Source organism: Diceros bicornis, chromosome 30, assembly GCF_020826845.1.
Source record: "Diceros bicornis minor isolate mBicDic1 chromosome 30, mDicBic1.mat.cur, whole genome shotgun sequence".
Classification (NCBI taxonomy): Eukaryota; Metazoa; Chordata; class Mammalia; order Perissodactyla; family Rhinocerotidae; genus Diceros; species Diceros bicornis.
This window is the reverse complement of record NC_080769.1, coordinates 5849070-5871194: the sequence shown is the minus strand read 5'-3', so window position 1 is coordinate 5871194 and position 22125 is coordinate 5849070. Positions and strand designations below refer to the sequence as shown.

At 42.2% G+C, this 22125-nt stretch overlaps 1 protein-coding gene across 1 annotated transcript in view; it reads left to right on the top strand.

Annotated features, from left to right (window-relative positions):
- LOC131394523 (zinc finger protein 709-like) overlaps window positions 1–22125 on the top strand; it is a 226232-nt gene that overhangs the window by 1124 nt on the left and 202983 nt on the right. The window lies entirely within an intron of this gene.

The window sequence follows — 22125 nt, the reverse complement described above, 5'->3', positions numbered from 1 at the left end:
GGGAACAGACATCCTATGGGAAGTCCTTTGGGTGGAAATTCTTTTTGAGAAACTTTCCTGGATGATCTGTCCTGTCGGTGCTGTCCCTACCTGAGTTATTCACCTTTAAAAAATTTATTCACTTTATTTTAGTCTGAGTTTTTTCTTTTTTTAGTTATATAGCTTATAATATATGTATGTACACAAGCACAATGAAAAGCAATGAAAACGTTTGCCTTTCACTTAGTTACAATCATACCATGTAGGCATCATTATTTATTTCATCAATTAGGAGAGCAATGATCATTCTTTATTCTCTTAAATATATTTTGAGCACCTACAAGATACCAAGTGCTAGTTTGGATTCTGGAAACTTGGTCTTGAATAAGACAGGCATGGTCTCTGACCTACTGGACAGTTCTGGTACTTTAGCTATTAAGGACAGAAAAAGTTCCTTTTTCAGAATGATACATGCAACACTCAATAGCTGCTTTCCCAGCTCAGAAAAAAGTAAACATTCAAATGTGAAATGAAAACAGCTGGAGCAGCTGGATACAATTTAACTTTACCTGTAAAATTCCCCAGACATAGCTTACTTATTCTCTCCACACACATGAGTAGCTCCTGTTCAGGAGGCTCAATGAGTAAGGAGAGAGAGGGAAAAGGCTGCCCTCTTCCTCACGTCTCCATCTACCTCCTGAATGTGCACACTTTCCTCAGCTCAGACGAAGGAAAACCCAGATGGAGTGCTTTTAACAGGGTTCCATAATTTATGGTTGGATTAAATGATAGTTTGCTGGATATAAGTTGTTTGTGTGTTGTGTGTTCTATTTTTAGAGAGTCTAGAAACATGTTACTTACCATTTTTGGGGGGTAGTTTTTTCTTTTTTTATTGTGGTAACATTGGTTTTATAACATATAAATTTTGGGTGTACATCATCATATTTCAGTTTCTATGTAGATTACATTGTGTTCACCACCCAAAGACTAAGTACAGTCCATCACCACACACATGTGCCTAACCACCCCTTTCACCTTCCTCCCTCCCCGCTTCCCCTCTGGTAACTACCAATCCAATCTCTGTCTCTATGTGTTTGTTTGTTGTTGTTTTTATTTTCTACTTATGAGTGAGATCATACAATATTTGACCTTCTCCCTCTGACTTATTTTGCTTAGCTTAATACCCTCAAGGTCCATTCATGTTATCACAAATGGCCAGGTTTCATCCTTTTTATGGTCCAGTAGTATTCCATTGTGTGTGTGCATATATATATATATATATATATATATATATATATCACGTCTTGATCCATTCATCCCTTGTTGGGTACATAGGTTGTTTCCAAGTCTTGGCTATTGTGAATAATGCTGCAATGAACGTAGGGGTACATATATCTTTATGCATTTGTGTTTTCATGTTCTTTGGGTAAATAGCCAGCAGAGGAATAGATGGATCATATGGTAGTTCTATTCTTAATTTTTTTGAGGAATCTCCATACTGTTTTCCATAGTGGCTGCTAGTGGCTGCCCCAGTTTGCACTCCCACCAGCAGTATTTGAGAGTTCCCTTTTCGCCACATCCTCTCCAACACTTATTTCCTGTCTTGTTAATGATAGCCACTCTGATGGGTGTTGAGGTGATATCTCATTGTAGTTTTGATTTGCATTTATTTCCCTGATAATTAGTGATGTTGAACATCTTTTCATATGCATGTTGGCCATCTGTATGTCTTCTTCGGAGAAATGTCTGTTCAGAACTTTGGCCCATTTTTCGAGTTGTTAGTTTTTTGTTGTTGATATGTATGTGTTCTTCATAATTTTGGATATTAACTTTGGATATCAGATATTAATTTTGGATATCAGGTACATGGTTTGGAAATATCATCTCCCGATTGTTAGGTTGCCTTTTCATTTTGTTGATGGTTTCCTTTGCTGTGCAGCTTTTTAGTTTGATATAGTCCCATTTATTTATTTTTTCTATTGTTTCCTTTGCCCTGCCAGACATGGTACTTGAAAATATGCTAAGACTAATGTCAAAGAGTGTACTGCCTATGTTTTCTTCTAGAATTTTCATGGTTTCAGGTCTTACATTCTAGTGTTTAGTTCATTTTGAGTTAATTTTCGTGTATGGTGTAACATTGTGGTCTACCTTCATTCTCTTGCTTGTGGCTGTCTGGTTTTCCTAACACCATTTATTGAAGAGACTTTCCTGTCTGCATTGAATGTTCTTGTCTCCCTTGTCGAAAATTAGCTATCCATAGATGTGTGGGTTTATTTATGGGCTCTTTATTCTGTTCCATTGATCTATGTGTCTGTTTTTCTGCCAGTACCATGCTGTTTTGATTACTATAGCTTTGTAGTATATTTTGAAATCAAGGAGTGTGATACCTCAAGCTGTGTTCTTCTTTCTCAGGATTGCTTTCATTATTCAGGGTCTTTTTTTGTTCCATATAAATTTTAGGATTCTTTGTTCTATTTCTGTGAAAAATGCCATTGGAACTTGGATAGGGATTTCATTGAATCTGTAGATTGCTTTAAGAAGTATGGACATTTTAACTATGTTAATTCTTCTGATCCAAGAGCACAGAATATCTTTCCGTTTCTTTGTGTCTTCTATTTCTTTCAACAATGTTTTACAGTTTTCAGTGGACAGATCTTTCACCTCTTTGGTTAAGTTTATTCCTTGGTATTTTATTCTTTTTGTTGCAATTGTAAATGGGATTATATTCTTAATTTCTCTTTCTGCTACTTCATTGTTATTGTATAGAAACACAACTGATTTTTTTTTTTTTAAGATTTTATTTATGTATTTTTCCCCCCAAAGCCCCAGTAGATAGTTGTATGTCATAGCTGCACATCCTTCTAGTTGATGTATGTGGGACGCAGCCTCAGCATGGCCAGAGAAGCGGTATGTCGGTGCGCTCCCGGGATCCGAACCCGGGCTGCCAGCAGCGGAGCGCGCGCACCTAACCGCTAAGCCATGGGGCCGGCCCACAACTGATTTTTGTATCCTGCAACTTTACTGTATTCATTTATTATTTCTAAAAGTTTTTTGGTGGATTCTTTAGGGTTTTCTATATATAACATCATATTATCTACAAATAGTGACAGTTTCACTTCTTCCTTTCCAATTTGGATCCCTTTTATTTCTTTTTCTTGCCTGATTGCTCTGGCTAGGACTTGTAATACTCTGTTAAATAAGAATGGTGAAAGTGGGCATCCTTGTCTGGTTCCTATTCTTAGAGGGATAGCTTTCAGTTTTTCTCCATTAAGAATGATATCAGCTGTGGGTTTGTCATATACGGCCTTTATTATTTATTATGTACTTTCCTTCTATACCCATTTTATTCAGAGTTTTATCATAAATGGATGCTGTATCTTGTCAAATGCATTCTCTGCATCTAGTGAGAGGAACATGTGATTTTTGTTTTTCATTTTGTTAATGTGGTGTATCACATCGATTGATTTGTGAATGTTGAACCATCCCTGCATCCCTGGAATAAATCCCACTTGATCATGGTGTATGATCTTTTTAATGTATTGTTGTATTCGATTTGCTAGTATTTTATTGAGGATTTTTGCATCAATGTTCATCAGTGATATTGGTCTGTAATTTTCTTTTTTTGTCTCATGCTTATCTGGTTTTGGTTTTAGAGTAATGTTGGCTTCATAGAATGAGTTAGGAAGCTTCTCCTCTTCAATTTTTTGGAAGAGTTTGAGAAGCTAGGTATTAATTCTTCTTGAATGTTTGGTAGAATTCACCAGGGAAGCCATCTGGTCCTGGATTTTCTTTTTCTTTTTATTTATTTATTTTTTTGTGAGGAAGATCAGCCCTGAGCTAACATCCATGCTAATCCTCCTCTTTTTGCTGAGGAAGACCGGCTCTGAGCTAACATCTATTGCCAATCCTCCTCCTTTTTTTTTCCCCAAAGCCCCAGTAGATAGTTGTATGTCATAGTTGCACATCCTTCTAGTTGCTGTATGTGGGACGCGGCCTCAGCATGGCTGGAGAATAGGTGCGTCGGTGCGCGCCCAGGATTGGAACCCGGGCCGCCAGTAGTGGAGTGTGCGCACTCACCTGCTAAGCCACTGGGCAGGCCCATATTTTTCTATTATTATTTTTTTAATGATTTTTTTTTTTTTGGTGAGGAAGATTGGGCCTGAACTAACATTTATTGCCAATCTTCCTCTTTTTACTTGAGGAAGATTGTCCCTGAGCTAACATCTGTACCAATCTTCCTCTATTTTTTTGTATGTGGGATGCCGCCACATCATGGCTTGATGAACAGTGTGAAGGTCTGCGCCTGGGATGTGAACCCACAAACCCTGGGCCACCAAAGCAGAGCACATGAACTTAACCATTATACCACTGGGCCAGCCCAGAGGACTTTTATTTTTCAGGAGGTTTTTTTTTTTTAGTGAGGAGGATTGGCACTGAGCTAACATTTGTTGCCATCTCCTATTTTGGCTTGAGGAAGTTTGTCCCTGAGCTAGCATCTGTGCCAGTCTTTCTCTATTTTATATGTGGGACACCGCCATAGCATGGCTTGATGATTGGTGCTGAGTTCCATGCCCAGGATCTGAACCCACGAACCCCAGGCCACCAAAGCAGAGCATGTGAACTTAACCACTATGCTACCAGGCCAGCCCCCTGGGAGGTTTTTGATTACTGTTTCAACCTCCTTACTAGTGATTGGTGTATTCAAATTGTCTATTACTTCTTGATTCTGTTTTGGAAGGTTGTATGATTCTAAGAACTTATCCATTTCTTCTAGATTATCCAATTTGTTGGCGTATAGCTTTACGTAGTATTCTCTTATAATCTTTTGTATTTCTGAAGTGTCCATTGTAATTTCTCCTCTTTCATTTCCGATTTTATTTATTTGAGCCTTCCCTCTTTTTTTCTTGATGAGTCTTGCTGAAGGGTTGCCAATTTTTTTATCTTTTCAAAGAACCGGCTCTTTGTTTCATTGATTTTTTTCTATTGTTTTATTAATCTCTATTTCATTTTTTTCTGCTCTGAGTTTTATTATTTCCTTCCTTCTACTGACTTTGGGCTTTGTTTGTTCTTCTTTTTCCAGTTCCAGGTGCACTGTTAGATTGTTTATTTGAGATTTTTCTTGTTTGTTGAGGTAGGCCTGTATTGCTATAAACTTCCCTCTTAGAACCTCTTTTGCTGTATCCCATAAATTTTGGCATGTCATATTTTCATTTTCATTTGTCTCCAGGTGTTTTTTGATTTCTCCTTTAATTTCTTTGTTGACCCAATCATTGTTCAATGGCATTTTGTTTAATGTCACATGTTTGTAGCTTTTCTGATTTTCTTCCTGTAGTTGATTTCTAGTTTCATACCATAGTGGTCAGAAAAGATGCTTGGTATTATTCCAATATTCTTAGATTTATTGAGACTTGTTTTGTGGCCTAATACGTGATCTCTCCTGGAGAATGTTCCATGTACATTTGAAAAGAATGTGTATTCTGCGGTTTTTGGATGGAATGTTCTGTATATATCAACTAAGTCCATCTGGTCTAATGCGTCATTTAAGGCCAATGTTTTCTTATTAATCTACTGTTTGGATGATCTATCCATTGGTGTAAGTGGAATGTTAAAGTCCCCTACTATTTTTGTGTTGCTGTCTATTTCTCCTTTTATATCTGTTAATAATTGCTTTATATATTTAGGTGCTCCTGTGTTGGGTGCATAGATATTTACAATATATACTCTTATTGGATTGTTATATCCTCTTATTGGATTGTTCCCCTTATCATTATGTAATGCCTGTCTTTGTTTCTTGTTACAGTTTTTGTTTTAAAGTGTATTTTGTGTGATATAAGTATTGCTACCCTAGCTTTCTTTTCATTGCCATTTGCATGGAGTATCTTTTTCCATCCTTTCACTTTGAATTTGTGAGTGTCTTAAGGTCTGAAGTTTGTCTCTTGTATGCAGCGTATATATGGGTCTTGTTTTTTTATGCAGTCAGCCACCCTATGCCTTTTGATTGGAGCATTTAGTCCATTGACATTTAAAGTAGCTACCAATAAGAATGTACTTATTGCCATTTTGTTACTTTTTTCTGGGTGTTTTAGTAGTTCTTCTCTGTTCCTTTCTTCTTCTCTTGCTCTCTTTACTTGTGGTTTGATGGCTTTCTTTATGTTTGGGTTCTTTTCTCTTAATTTTTTGTATATTTATTATAGGTTTCTGGTTTGTGATTACAATGAGGTTCATATATAATAACTTACATATATAGAAATCTATATTACATTGATAGTCTCTTTATTTTGACCTCTTGCTAAAAGCTCTACTCTTTACTCCCCTCTTCCCACATTTTATGTTTTTGATATCACATCTAACCTCTTTTTGTGCATATGTATCCGTTAGCCTCTTATCATGGAAATAGATAATTTTAGTACTTTTGTCTTTTGACTTTCATATTGGTGGCATAGGTGGTTGATCTGCTATCTTTACTGTATATTTGCCTTTACCAGTAATTTTATTTTTATTTTTTTGATAATTTTCTTATGCCTATTTGTGGTCTTCTCTTTTCCACTTAAATGAGTCCCTTTAGCATTTTTCGTAAGCCTAGTTTCTTGGTAAACACTTTTAGTTTTTGCTTGTCTGGGAAACTCTATCTCTTCTTCCATTCTGAATGATAACCTTGCCTGGTACAGCATTCCTGGCTGTAGGTTTTTTCCTTTTAGCACTTTAAATATATTGTGCCAATCCCTTCTCACCTTTAAAGTTTCTGCTGAGAAGTCAGCTGATAGGCTTATGGAGTTTCCTTTGTATGTAACTTGTTACCTTTCTCTTGCGAATTTTAGGATTCTCTCTTTATCTTTAATTCTTAACATTTTAATTACAGTGTTTCTTGGTGTGGGCCTCTGGGTTTATCTTGTTTGGTGCTCCCTGTGCTTCCAATACCTGGATGTCTGTTTGGTTCTGTATGTTAGGAAAGTTTTCAGCTATTATTTCTTCAAGTATTTTCTCTGCCCATTTGTCTCTTTCTTCTCCTTCTGGGACAGCTATATTATGGATATTAGTGTGCTTGCTGTTTTCCCAGAGGTCCCTTAGTCCTTGTACTTTTTCACTCTTTTTTCTATCTGTTCAGCTTGGGTGATTTCCTCTAGTCTTTCATCCAGCTCGCTGATCTGTTCTTCTATATCATGTACTCTGCTATTGAGTCCCTCTAGTGAATTTTTCATTTCTGGTGTTGTATTCTTCATTTTTGATTGGTTCCTTTTTATATTTTTCAGTTTTTTGTTGAAGTTCGTCCATTCTTCTCCCAAGATCAGGGAGCATCCTTATTATAACTATTAGTTTGTACTCTTTGTTAGGTAGATTGTTTGTCTCTGTTTCATTTAGTTCTTTTTCTGAGGTTTTGTCCTGCTCCCTTACTTGGAATGTATTCTTTTGTCTCCTCATTTTGCCTCTTTCTCTGTGATTATATCTATGTATTAGGTAGGTCAGCTACATCTCCTGATCTTGGAGAGGTGGCCTTATGTATGAGATACATTACGAGGCCCAGCAGTGTGCTTCCGTCTCATCACCTGTTTCAAATATTCCAGGAGTGTCCTCTGTGTGGGCTATGTGTGTTCTGTTGTGGCAGGGTTGCTCTTGCTGCAGGTGAATGGGGAGGCTAGGGTGTCCCTCTGGCCAGCTGGTTGTGATGCTCAGCAGTGTGCAGCTGCTATGGTCCCTTCTGTCACTTTATTGGGCATGGGGAGCCCCAGCACAGTTGGCTGCAAGTTCTAATAGCACATTCCTGTTGCAGTCTTTCTTTTAAGTGAGTAGATCCCCAGTGTGACTGGTTGTTAGCCTCAGGGACTTAAAATTGCTGTAGGCCTCCAGCCTGCAAGGCTGTTGTCAGCTCTCAGGATTGCAGCTGAGTGAGGCTGGCCCTAGGCATGGGAACACCCAATTGTTTCAGGTTTTGGATGGTGGGGCTGATCCCTTATGTGGCTGTTTGAGAAGCACAAGTCTGCTGCAGCTGACAAGCCCCACCACCTGCAGGGCCACACACCCATCAATAGAGTCCTGCCCCATGAATGTGCCCCAACCCACAGGAGTGGACCCAGTCACCACACTGCAGAGGCCTCATACGCTCTGCCAATACAGTCCTGCTCCTCATGCATGGCCTGACCCACAGAGGTGTACCCACCTCTCCAGCTGCAGAGATTCCGGGCACCCCACCTATGTAGGGCCACAAGTTGCCAGAGGGCTTGCTGTTGGGTGGGACCAGTCCCTAGGACTGGTCTGCCTGCCCTGTCTGAGTTGGATTAAATCAGTGCTCTAGTAGCTGGGTCAGACCCCCGTGCTCATGGGCCAAGCGAAGAACTCCAATGGTGTCTGCCAGCATCTGTGTCAGCACATGTGTACTGGGTCACAATAATGGCTGCCACCAATGTCTCAGTCCCTGGGGAGGTCTCACTTTGCACTGATGTGTAGCCAGAGCCTATCAAGTGAGTCTCTTTTCACCAAAGAACTGTACACTTTTCTTTCTGGTGATTTTAGGTTGCTTTCTGAAACAGGTGAATTTGTGCATGGGCCCTATAAGAGCAGGCTTTTTTTCCCCTATGTCCGATAGCTTGCCTAGGGGTATTACCTATTATAGTTAATAGCCAGCAAAGCCAGCTGTTATGATACTTGTGTCGGTTGTGCTGAGTCCAAAAGCTGCGTATTGTGGCAGTGCTCCCCTACTCAGATCTCCCACTCCTCCAGGGAAAGCTTCGTACCTTATGATTGCTCACTGCCAGCCATGAAGTGCCATGGCTTGAAGGTGGCATTTTTCTCTCAAGAAAGAAATTTCTGCCTCTTCTACCTCAGTCAGCACCGTCCCTTGTTGTGGGGGTTCTTTTTATCCAGTTTTCAGTTCTCTCTCAGGAGTAACTGTTCCAAGAGTACCTGTAAATTTGTTGTGTCTGTGGGAGGACATGAGGTTGGAGCCCATCTATGCCACGCTCTTGACACCGTCCTAGTCTTGGTTTTTCAATGAATAAAAATTTATTTAATCAATACAACTTGAAAATATAAAATATTTCTAAAGAAGCAAGAAAGAGGTGAATTTCAGAAAAAAAAAATATTCCAGTTTTACATTGCATGTAGTAAATTCTTCTTTCCCTTCTTTTTTCCCAGTGTGGGTAGTGGTATTCTGATTATTTTATTTTGGTATTCTTTTATTTTGGTGAATTCAAATGGATTTCCAGGGCTTAGACTTGCAGACCTGAAGTGCCTAAGTATGATTGATAGTTTATAAAACAATCTCTTCTTCTGGAAATAATACAATGTTAACATTTTTTTTTTTCCAGAATGCAATACAGTCTTGGGTCTCTTGTTGAGCCAGCAAAATGTCATGTACTTGTCTTCCCTCATTTCCACATGAAGACTGGTTTGAGTGTTTTAGCTGGATTGTTCCAACACTAGGTTTGTGTATTTAAAATATCATTGATGGTCCAAAAAAATTCCAGTTGGGGCAGAGGCCTGAGGGCAGTGAATCTAAGCTAAGGCCCCTTAGGCCTGCAAAAGGAAGGACTTGAATAGATGCAGACAGTTGTTCTTCCTGGGGAGCCTCCCCCTGCAGGTGTCCTACTGCTCACAACCCCCATGAAAGGAGCCTCTATACTGAGACGAGCTGCAGAGCCCTGGAAAGCTGGGGGTGCACATGCACATGGGGTGGGGAGGTGATGCCCTTTCTGAGGTTGTAACTGTGGTTCCCTTGGGCCTCTTTCTAGACATAAGGTGGGGTTTTCCATCCACAGGGTAGGTGTACTCAGAGTGTAATTTGTTTACATTGAGAAAGTCTGTGAAAGGCAGGAGTTCTGTGTCCTGGATTAGGGTCCATTAATTTGGGAGTTGATTTGGGTCAGAACCTTAAACTGACTCCAGCTGAGTTTTCCTCATTGTGAGAAGGGAAGCCTGAGAGAGGGAGCATTTGCGTTATTCCCTGGGGAGAGGAGGGTGTGTGGAGCTCCCAGAGTTCACTCCTGTGGCTGCTCAGGTGCCCCACCCTCCTCCACCAGGGACTGACCCACTCCAGGGGTTCTGTCTCAACCAGGAGGGTCAGGAATATGGAAGCTTCTGAGTGTGGCTTTCCTTCTGTCCTGTGGGAAGCAGGCTGCTCATCTGTGCTGATTCTAATATTTGTGTTTCTTTCCTTTGGATTCCTTTATCGATTGAACAGTGCAGCCCTTTGGCTCTGTTTCCCTTAGCACCTGGGCCCTGACACTGTAAGTCAATTGAGAGACAGGATGTGAGGAAAGTAAGAAAATTTTTTTCATTTTTAGACCAGTTTTTCTATGTGCATGTCTCTAGAGAACATAGACATTTAAAAGGCTGAAGCAATTGAAATTTTGTTTTAATTAATATGAGGAAAATTCTGAAAGCTTTTGTAAATGTTTTAAAATCCAATACATTTTAGGGGTTAAACTCAAACACCTATTGCATTATAATATGCTACTTATTCCTGAAAATCCCCGCAGTGTGAGATAGAGGGGAAGGACAAACTAGGATGCCACACGTCCTTTAGTTAGAAAGAGATTTTAAAATTTTATTTTGTATGATTTACAGTTTTGTATCTGTTAGTGTTAAAGGAATTAAATCCTAGAATGGATTCCTATGTACGAGAGTTAAAAATAAGTCATATAAATTTCTCTCTTTATTTGAAATAAATCTGTAGGACAGGCAAGTCTAACTTAGGAAGACTCACTACCAACATATCCTGGTCCCCACCAGCACTGCTATACAAATCACCCCCAAATACACGATTTTGATTATTTTTGAGCCTCTTGTTAGTGTTTTTTTATATAAATCACTCAAGAATGCATATTTTTCGTACTCACTTTGTCTTTGTAATAAGTAGTCAGACTCCACATTTTTGGATGACTGCTCACATGTTAAGCCTCCCCCGACCCTCTTCCTCTTGTGCCCCCACCTGGACAAGCTGATGAGAAAGCCTGGGTGTTCTCTCCTCTGGAGCAGGCAGGAGATTCCACCACACAAGCCCCTGCCTGTGTGCAGAACTCTTGCCCCAGCCCCAAGCCAATCAACAACCAATCTTCTTTCCTTGCTTTCTGAGCGCTTCAAGAGCTGCTTGAGAGGCCAGCCCTGCCCTCCCCCTCAGACCTGTTATGTGAGTCCTAAGCCTTTTCCTACCCTGTGTGTGTGTGTGTGTGTGTGTGTGCCACACTGGCATCAGTCTCAGCAAGGGACCCACCCCTCTGCAGTGACCATAACAGTTGTGCCCTGAGCAGCATGTCCAGACATGACCCCACCCATGGGTCTGTCTTCTCCTGCTCTGACTTGCTCACCTGCTCTGCTGCCTGGTGGTGGCCTGCACTGTGGGCTGCTGCTTGCTGGGGAGCCTGTGCTGTGAGCTGTGCTGCCCCTTGTTGCAGTGTTGACCCACCAAGCCTCAGTTCTAGGTTCAACCCAACAGAGTTGGCAGTTTCAAGAATGTATAGGCGTTTGGGAGCAGGACTATGGGATTGAGCCCTCCTTAAATGAGTCCTGGGTCAATACATTTGCTGGGATTTATCTGCATGTTAGAGTGAAGCTGTGACAGAAGCTGTTTTAGCCTGACATACCCCAGGGATGGGGGATAGACAGGGAGTATACCTTTTGTAAGAGGTGGTCCATCAGATGGTCACTCCAGTCAATTTAATATGAAAGAGAAGAGAGGGGGAAAGGCAGGCAGTAGGTGGTGGGCTGAGTCCACACAACAAATACCAGAGGGCTTGCCAGGACCCTTTCGTACTTGTGCTCCTGGTGCTGGCCCTGCCTCTACTGCCACAAAGATCCTGGCCTTCAGGGTTATAGGGGACAACACCCATGGCACCCCTGTGGCACAAGATATTAGTTCAAACCTGACTCAAGTCCAGGGTTTAAACCCTGTAAAGCAACCAGTTGTCACAGGGGAGGCTTATAACCCTGATAGCACTGTTTTGAGGCTCTTGGATGGAAAAAATTTATAAATACCAGGGAAGAGAGGCACTCCCACCCCTGAAGTATTTCCCATGACGAAGAAAACAAAACAGGAAAGATCAGGAGGAAGGAAACAATAATAAAATAGTGAAACAAAGTCCAAAATTTGCCCCCATTGGAAATCCAGAACACACTGAAAGAATTTACATAACAAAATAGATAAAGGTACGCTGCTTGACTTTTGCCTCCACAACATATGGTCTGAGTTAATTTTGCTATCTAGTATAATGAACAAATTCAGAAACCTTCAAGCAGTTAATCAATACTAGGTGTCATATTACAGTTATACCTGGATCCCACTAAATTTAAGGAAGGTGCCCCTGATGAGCTTAGGGGTGTTAATGAATGTAATATAAAGGACAAATAACAAATGTTTCATCTTTAGCCATCAGAACATGGTCTTGCCTAAATTCTCCATGGTCATAGCACTCATTGTCCTAAAATATCCCATAGTGAGCTGGGAAGCTCTGAACCAGTGATCAAGAATTAAAATGAAATAAAGTCTTTGCCACTTACAAATTGGCCTGACAAATTGGCACCTCAAGGACCTTACCCAACAAATCAAGTAGTTAATATGGCCCAATGTAAATTACACAGGGCCTTGAAGGATTGACAACTGTATAGAAAACCTAGTTAGTGAATGGTTGATTATTCCCAGTGCTTCTTTTAACAGCCTAGTTTGTTCTGTTATTAAACCTGGAAAGAATGAAGGACACCTGAGAGTGGTTTACCTCAACTTGAGGCTATGGTTGCACCACACAGACCTCTATACCCAGTCCCCAACAGTGAGGAAATTACTGACTACAACCAATCAGCAATTGCTAAATATCCTGCTCTCACAGATTTGGCTAAGTCTGTTCTGCCAGTGCCTATGTCAGCAGCCTCGCAGCTGCACTTGGCCTTCACCTCTGAAGGGACGTGATGCACCTTTACTAGGTTCTCCTCGTGGATCTTCAACAGCTGTGCCCTCCCACACAGTCACTGCAGCAGGATCTGAATTGCATCCTGGTTTCTCCAAGAACACAGGTACGATGTCACATTAATGACATCTCCTCTGAGGACATTCAAGACTTACAAATATTGAGAAAAGGAGCTCACAAAAAGTGTATGGGAGGGCCGGCCCTGTGGCTTAGTGGTTAAGTGCACGCGCTCCGCTGCTGGGTGGCCCGGGTTCGGATCTCGGGCGCGCACCAACACACCGCTTCTCCAGCCATGCTGAGGCCGCGTCCCACATACAGCAACTAGAAGGATGTGCAACTATGATATACAACTATCTACTGGGGCTTTGGGGGAAAAATAAATAAATAAATAAAATTATATATATAAAAAAAAAGTGTATGGGATATTGCTGTGCATATAATATGAGGCCCTGACAACTTTGTTAAATTTCTGGAAATTATTTGATAATGTGAGACCTGCTCCTTCTCTGACACCATAAAGAAATAGCTATTGTTCCCCTCAGCACCCACAGCATCTACTAGGTTCTCTTGATGTTTGGGAGGCAATATTGTCCTTGTTTACAGGTTTTACCTGAGCCCATTTGTGCTGTTATTTGCAAAGTTGCCACCTTGAATGGGCATCCCTATCACTAAAGTCTGGAGACTCTCTTCAAATTGTCATACAACTGACTCTCCTGTTAGTGCCATCACTATAGAGGCCTCAGTGACCTTCTGTCACGTCTCCTGTGGTATGCATGATGGTCTTAATTTGCCCATTGGCTTCTGATGCAAGAACCTGCCCGAGGCCCCACACTGTATGCTATTGAGCTGCAATGACCTCTACTTACCAGGCTATCCTGAAAGTAGATGGCCCTGAGCAAAGGCCATCTTGACTTGGGACCTGGAAACCACACTCCAAGAGCTCAGCATGGCTACCAAAACTCCTTGGAGACATTATGGAGCCAAACCTGAGCCCTCTGGGATATCCTACCTGCAGGAGGAGGTGGTCTTCCCTGTCCTCAGTCTCTTGTTGTCGAAGAAGGTCACCCCTTTCCCATTACCCCAGGCTCCTTGGGGACATCTTTAGGACTCCCTGAGTGAAAAGCTATGGGAGTTAATAGACTTTAGGTATGACATCACCACATTTGTACATGTTGGAGCTCAGGCAGAGTTTCTACTCTTTATGTTAGAAGAAGGACATCTCTGATGAAGGACTGGATGAAAGGATCATCACACTGACCATTCATCAAGCAGTCATCTTAGCACCCACCAACAACTGGCTCCAGCTTCAGACATTAGAGACTATGGGTGATTCCCTAGAGTTGCCCCTTTGTGGTAAAAAGAACTCCAGAAATCTGCAGCCTCTCAGTTACCTACATTATAAATCAAAGAAACGCTTGTCTCTTCACATAGGAAGGCTATACACAAAGCCTCACCAGGACACTCCTTATCCAGGTGGGAGTCCCAGACACTACTGATAGTAATGAAGGCACTCATTTTCACTTCTCAAAATATACAATGCTGGGCTCTTAACACAACATTCAATGGAAGTTTCTCCTCTCCTCCAAGTCTCAGAATGTAGGCCTCATAGAGCATCCTTATGGCTTATTGAAATAAGTTCCAATTAATGGAATGAAAGATGATCTGTTTCTGTCATCAGTCTTCCATCGTGTCTGTCTTTATCTTTTTTCCCCCTAATCGACATTATTATTTTTTTTATTGTGAAATTTTTATTGTACGTTATGGTTTGTCAGTCACCATATAAATGCATCCCTTCATTCCTTGTACCCACCCCCCACCCCCTTGCCCCTGGTAACCACCAAACAGTTCTATCTGTCCGTGTGTTGGTTTATCTTCCACATATGAGTGAAATCATGCCCTGTTTGTCTTTCTCTTTCTGGCATATTTCGCTTACCATAATACCCTCCAGGTCCATCCACGTTGTTGCACATGGGACAGTTTTGTCTTTTTTTATGGCTGAGTAGTGTTCCATTGTGTATATATACCACATCTTCTTTATCCAATCATCAGTTGAGGGACACTTGGGTTGCTGAACATAGGGGTGCATAAGCCTCTTTGAATTGTTGATTTCGTGTTCATTGGGTAGATACCCAGTAGTGGGATAGCTGGATCGTAAGGTATTTCTATTTTTAATTTTTTGAGGAATCTCCCAACTGTTTTCCATAGAGGCTGCACGAATTTGCATTCCCACCAGCAGTGAATTAGGGTTCCTGTTTCTCCACATCCTCTCCAGCATTTGTTGTTTTTTGTATTGGTGATTATAGCCTTTCTGACGGGTGTAAGATGATATTTTAGTGTGGTTTTGATTTGCATTTCCCTGATGATTAGTGATGTTGAGCATCTTTTCATGTGCCTATTGGCCATCTGTATGACATTATTTTTTTTTTAAGAGCAGTTTTAGTTTTATAGAAAACTTGATTGGAAAGTATAGAGATTTCCCACATAACCCCTCTGTCTCCACACAGTTTGCCCTATATTTTATATCTTGTATTACTGTCATATATTACATTTGATGAGCCAATGTGATGCATGAAAGTTCATAGTTTACATTAGAGTTCACTCTGTGTTATACAGTCTCTGGGCTTTGGCTCATGTCAAATGTCATGTCTCCATCATTTCTGTATCGTATGGAATACTTGCACTGCTCTAAAAATCTCCTGTGCTCCACATATTCATTCATCCCTCCCTCCCACCCCAAAATCCCTGGCAACTAATGATCTTTCTGTGTCATCATTTCCAGAATATCACATGCTTGGAATCATGCAGTGTGTAGCCTTGTCATATTGACTTCTTTCACTTAGCAATATGATTTTAAAGTTTCTCCCTGTCTTTTTGGCCACATAACATCATTTCTTATTCATCACTGAAGAATGTTTTATCCTATGGATATACCAGTGATTATTTATTCACCAATTGAAATTATCTTGGTTAAATCTAGGTCTTGACGATTATGCATAAAGTTCCTATAAAAATTCACATACAGGGTTTTTTTGTAGAGATCAGTTTTCAACTCATTTGGGTAAATTTGAAGAAATGTGATTGCTGCATTGTAAATTAACAGTAGGCTTGGTTTTAAGAAACTCCCTGTCTTCCGAAATAGGCATACCATTCTCCATTCCCGCCAGCAATGAATGAACGTTCCTGTTGCTCTGTCTTTGCCATCGTTCAGTGTTCTCAGTGTTTTTAATTTTATCCATTGTAATAAGTGTCTAGTAATGTCTCATTCTTCTTTTATTTGCAATTTCCTAGTGACATATGATATTGAGCATCTTTTCATGTGCTTATTTACCATCTGTATATCATTGTTGAAGTGTGTTTTTAGATCTTTTGCCTATTTTTAACTGGTTGTTGTCTTTCTGTTGAGTTTTAGGAGTTCTTTGGATGTTTCGGGCACCAGTACTTAATCAAATAACCGATTTTCAAAGATTTTCTGCCAGTTTGTGGCATGTGTTTTCATTCACTTAACACTATGTTTCACTGAGGAGAAAATTTTCACTTTAATGAAGTCAAACTTATTTTTTTCTCTCTTGAATCTTGCTTTTGCTATTATATCTAAAAATTAATCACCAAACCCAAGGTCACCTAGATTTTCTATTTTATCTGAATGTTGCAGTTTTACATTTTACTCTAAGATCTATGATCCATTCTGAGTTAATTTTTATGAAAAGTATAAAGTCTGTGTCTAGAGTCTTCTTTTTGCATGCAGATGGCCAGTTTTTCTGGTATTATTTGTTGAAAAGACTATATTTTTCTCAGTGCCTTTAGTCCTTTGTCAAAGATGAGTTCACTATATCTGTGTGGATCTATAGGAAACACTTGACTTTTGTATATTAACATTTTATCTTTCAGCCTTCCTCTAGTCTCATCTTAGTTCAAGGGGTTTCTTTGTTATTGGGGATTCTCTGAGATTTTCTCCATAGATAATCTTGTGCCACAAGGATAGTTTTAACTTCCTGCTTCCCAATCCATATACGTTTTATTTCCTTTTTGTGTCTAATCGCATTACTAAGAATTCCAGTACAGAGTTGACTAGATGTGGTGGGAGGAGACATCCTTGCCTTCTTCCTGAGGTTACTGGAAAGCATGTAGTTCTTTCAGTATAGTTCATTGACATTAAACAAGAGCCCAGTTGATATAGAGGTGGGTGTGGGCAGAGGGGAAGCATTCTCTAGTCCAGTGATTGGGTCTCAATCTTTTAGTGAGCCTGTGCCCCTAGGCTTCACCTTCTGTGATATAAGGAAGATATTTGGTCTTTATCCTTAGTTCCTAGCAAAATCTTCTGGAAGCCCTTGGAATTACTTGAGTGATAAGGGTGATAGGGTGTCTTTTGTTTTAATGAGGCAACTCTCTGCCAGCTCCTGGATGGCTTCCAGATGGGAGTTGGACACCAGGAACACCAAACCTTGACTAGAGGCTTAGAACTTTCAGCCCCAGCTCCCAGCCTCTGTGGAGAGGAAGGGTCTGAAGACTGAGTTGGCCAATGGCTAGTGATTAAATAAATTGTGCCTGTGTAATGAACCCACCAACAAAATACTTAAAGACAGAATTTGGAGAGTTTTTGGGTTGATGAACACACCCAGCTGCTGAGGGACTGGAGGGTCCAGAGAGGATGTGGAATCTCTGCAGCCCCCTCTACCTCCACTCTCCTCACCCATACCACTGCCCTAGTTTGCCCTATGCATCTTTACCTTTTGTCTGTTCCTGAGTTGTATTCTTTATAGTAAATCAATAGTAAATAAAGTGATTTGCTGAGTTCTCAGAAACATTTCAGTAACTTACCAAATGTAATGACATTTTGAGAGAATCTAGGAATCTGTAGATGGCTGAGTAGAAATGTTGGTGGCCTGGGCACCCCATTTGTGGTTGGCATCTAAAGGAAGGACTGGGGAGGAAGGACATGGGCCACTATAGACTTTTCTTGGTACCCAGTCTGAAGTTAGAAAACTCCCTCTAGGGCTACACCTGCCCTCATGTCATCCACATAACTGGTGAGAAAGTGATAGTAATCCCTGCTTCTGTCTTTGAGATGACATAATTCTCCATTCATATCCTGGGAATGCGGTGGTCTAAAACATAAAGGTGCGTCTAACATATCTCCACAGTGGAATCTGCCTGGGTACATCCTCATCTAATCCTTGGGCACCAACATCACATCTTCCCAGAGCAGGCTTGAGGCCATTTCCAGCTCTCAAGTTTCCCACCTCAAGCCTACTCTGTGCCTCCTTGCTGGGAAACGTGTATACATGCAATACCTGTCCCACTCTGGGAATTTGCTGTTGTGTTACCTTAAAATCAAAAGAGCCAGTTATTTTACCTGTTAAATGAGCTTATTCAGAAATATTAGAGGAAGTATAACTCAGGACATGCAAAGTATGGTGAACCATAGGCAGGTAGGGAGAACAGAACAGATGGGCTTGCTTTCATGGAGGAAAGGAGGAAGCTGGGAGGGGCTGTTTGGAACAGAAGTCCATTGAGGGAGAAGGAGAGTTCAGGGTGGTGACAGTGGCTGAGTGTGGTGGACTGTTGCTGGGTAAAGAGAAATTCTTCCTTCCTCCTGCTGGTGTCTGTAAAGTAAGTGTCTTCCTGTTGGGGAATGGGAGGTACAGATCTTCCTGTTTGGGGTCTGCAAGGTATGGCAAGGAGTAGTGCATGAGAGCTCCCCTTCAGGGCTTCCTGACTCCATTTAAAATGAGATTTCCTGGGGGCCGGCCCGGTGGCACTCCACTTCAGCGGCCCGGGGTTCACAGGCCTGGAATCCTAGGCACTGACGCACCGCTTGTCAAGCCATGCTGTAGCGGCGTCCCATATAAAGTGGAGGAAGATGGGCACGGATGTTAGCTCAGGGCCAATCTTCCTTGGCAAAAAAAGAGGAGGATTGGCATCCGATGTTGCCAGAGCTCATCAGGGATCAGCTCAGGGCTGATCTTCCACACACACACACACACACACTAAAAAAGGATTTCCTGTATTTGTTTTCACATTTGCAACCCTAGGTGACTGTGAGGTGAGGCAATGGCAGAGCCCAGAACCCATGTCATGAGGCACAGGCCCCTGCAACACAGTACTCCCCACGGTCACATAAACATCACCTCTGCACCAACAAGCACGGTTTCACAATAGTCTCAACACCATCAATAATGTCAAAAAGAGAGGGCCTGCCTTGTCCCAGCTCTGGGAGTCCCTCAGGCACTAGGCTGCACCCAAATCACTCCCTGAGATCTCTGGCACATTCCACCCCTCGGTTTCAGTGACTCCTGTCCTGACCACACCTGGCTCCCACACCTCAGAACCCACCTCCAGGGTAAGTTTGGAGCCCACCCACCAAGGCCAGTGCTTACTTTTTCTGGAACAGGACTCGCCCTGCAGAGTTCCTTCCCTGAGGCCTGTGGGAAAAAACTGATCTCAGCCAGACCCTCCACAGTTGCCTTCCCTTCACATGGCTCCCAGAATGCAATGGGCACCACACCAAAAGAAGTGGCAGAAACGGGGGGATTTCCACCTTTCCTGAAGTGTGCAAGTACAGGTGATGCCCTTCTTTTTTGGGAGGTCATGCCCACTATTTCTTCAAGAGTAAAAGGAGAAATGGGCCAAGCCTCATCCCACTGTGCTCTTGCATTAATTCCAGTGCTTTTCTGGGTCCCCAAGGTGACGTCTCTGTGGCTGGGAGACCTGGGATCTGAGGTCCTGAGGCCTCCAGTCCCCATAGAGAATTTTCCAGGGCAGGGCAGTGATCAAGGCCTCAGTGAGGATGGCCCATGGGGCCGTCCCATGCCTGGTCTGCACGCAGGTGAGACATCAGGTTCTGATGGGAAAGCAAAGTGAGGAAGGGGCACTTCATGAGGGGCCCATTTCTGGAAGTGATCATAGCAGCGTGAGGGGCTGGAACACACTGATCACTGCAGCCGTTGTGGGCCCTGACTCTCCCCTCTTCAGGGCCTGGGCTGTGTGTCTCTGGGCCATAGTCTCTGAGGGTTTGTGACTTTGGGTGTCTGTGTGTGGGTGTGTGCACATGTATGTCCAGTGAGATAGCCTGTGTGATTTCATGTGTCTGTCTGGGGGATATGTGTGTATGTCCTTAAAATCTGGAATGCTATTTCATTTGGTGCCTAATTACCCTGGTAGCACCTCCCTCATCATATTGAATTGAACTGATGTGAGCACATAAACCTTGTCTTCTTTCTAATTGTATTAATCATGTGTTTTATTTTCTGTCTCTTAAGATGTTTTGACATCATGGGGGGCCTCTCAGACATAGGGAGACACTGCTCCTCCCAGGGGGACCTCGTTCCATGTTGGCAGTGGACAGCGTGTCTGGAGGAGGCCTTTCGTGTGCACACCACCCAGTCCAGTGCCCTGTCCCTACAGACCTCCTGATCCACCTCTCACACACCAAGACACTATATCCCCTGCCCTAAACCAACCCAGGGCCAGGTACCAGATGATTGAGGACCATCCCTGTGCCCCAAAGGCTGCTGAAATTGTTCAAAGTAGCCAATCATAAGCTGCTTTCTCTGCCCTGACTTAACGTTTCCTATGGGACCCCAAATAAAGGCTGTGGCCTAGGTTTTTGTCCCCCTCCTGACTCTGCCTCCCGAGCAAACATGATGTATCCCCTGTGACCCTGCCTGGCATGGCATGCCCCCTTATCTTGGGAAATGTAGGTAATAATAATCTTTATTTTTTTTATTTTTTATTTTTTTATAATTTTATTTATTTATTTCTTTTTCCCCAAAGCCCCAGCAGATAGTTGTATGTCGTAGTTGCGCATCCTTCTAGTTACTGTATGTGGGACGCAGCCTCAGCGTGGCCAGAGAAGCGGTGCGTCAGTGTGCGCCCAGGATCCGAACCCCGGCCGCCAGCAGTGGAGCGTGCGCACTTAACCGCTAAGCCACAGGGCCGGCCCGGTAATAATAATCTTTAAATGTCATTGGCCTGTTCATGTTGTCACTCAGTCAGGTCCATAAATTAAAATCTCAAGGGTACGAAGTAGACCCTGATCCTAAGGAGAAAGTGTTCAGTTAAGATGGTGGGACCACCGTGGGGGGACTGAGTGAGGTCTGTGGGAATATGAGTCCACAGCAGAGGTGATGTCTACCAAGGAGCCTGCAGCAGAGGACATGGGTGCTGAGCGAGGAGATGCTCACCTTTGTCCTCTCACTGAGCTCACAACAGAAAAGCAAAGTGACAAAGGGACAATTCATGATGAGTGAGTTTCTGGAGGTGTTTATAGCAGTGAAACAGGCTGGAACATCATGATTCCAACCATTTTGGGGCATGACTTTGCATACAGCCTCCCCCCCCATTTTTTTTTGTAGAGATGTACTTTTTGTCCTGTGTGGTGTCAGGAAGGGTGAAATCCCTTCCCCATCTGGAGGAGCTGAGACACCTTCTTTGGGAATTGGTTTGGGAGCCAGGAGACACCCCTCTACGAAGTGGGAGGGGAGTGAGAACAATTCACTTTGTGAAGATCTGGGCCTGTGATGAGGTTTGTGTAAAGCTTCCATGTGAGCATGTGTGTGTTTGTCTGTCTGTCTCTCCATGAGCCTGGATATGCAAGAAGTATTGGTGTGATGGCCCTTCTGGTAGGTGCTTTGGTGAAGAAAGCAGAGCAAATAGCCTTGTTTAGTTTAAAGCTGACATTTTAGGAGATAAAAAAGAAGATATATAAATAAAATTATATGATGTGCCTGATGATGGTTGGCCTGAAATAGTAAAGAAAAATGGGAGGAGTGCAGAGGGCTTGGGCTCTGTGTCTATGGGAACATCTGTGTGTCTCTGAGCCATTTCTGAGGGTTTATGTGTCTGTGTCTGTGTGTGTCCTATATGTGCCATGACAAGGTCTGTGTGATTTTATGTGTCTATCTGTGGAGTTATGTGTGTATGTCCTCTGAAATCTGGAATGGTTGTTTTTTTCCATGTTCTTGCCTAATTGGCTGGTAGCACCTTTCCTACCACGTTGGGTAGAACTGGTGAGAGCAGACCTCTCTGTCTTCTCTCTGATCTTAGAGAGAAAGCCTCCAGTCGTTCACCATCAAGAATGATGTCAGCTGTGGGTTTTCATTGATGCTTTACTTCAGGATGAGGTAGTTTACTGAGGGAGTTTATCACAGTTTATTGAGTGCTTTCCTAGTGAAGGGGTATTGAACCTGGTCTGATGCTTGTTTGTATCTATTGAGATGATCCTGTACTTTCTGAAATTTTTTCTATTAATAGT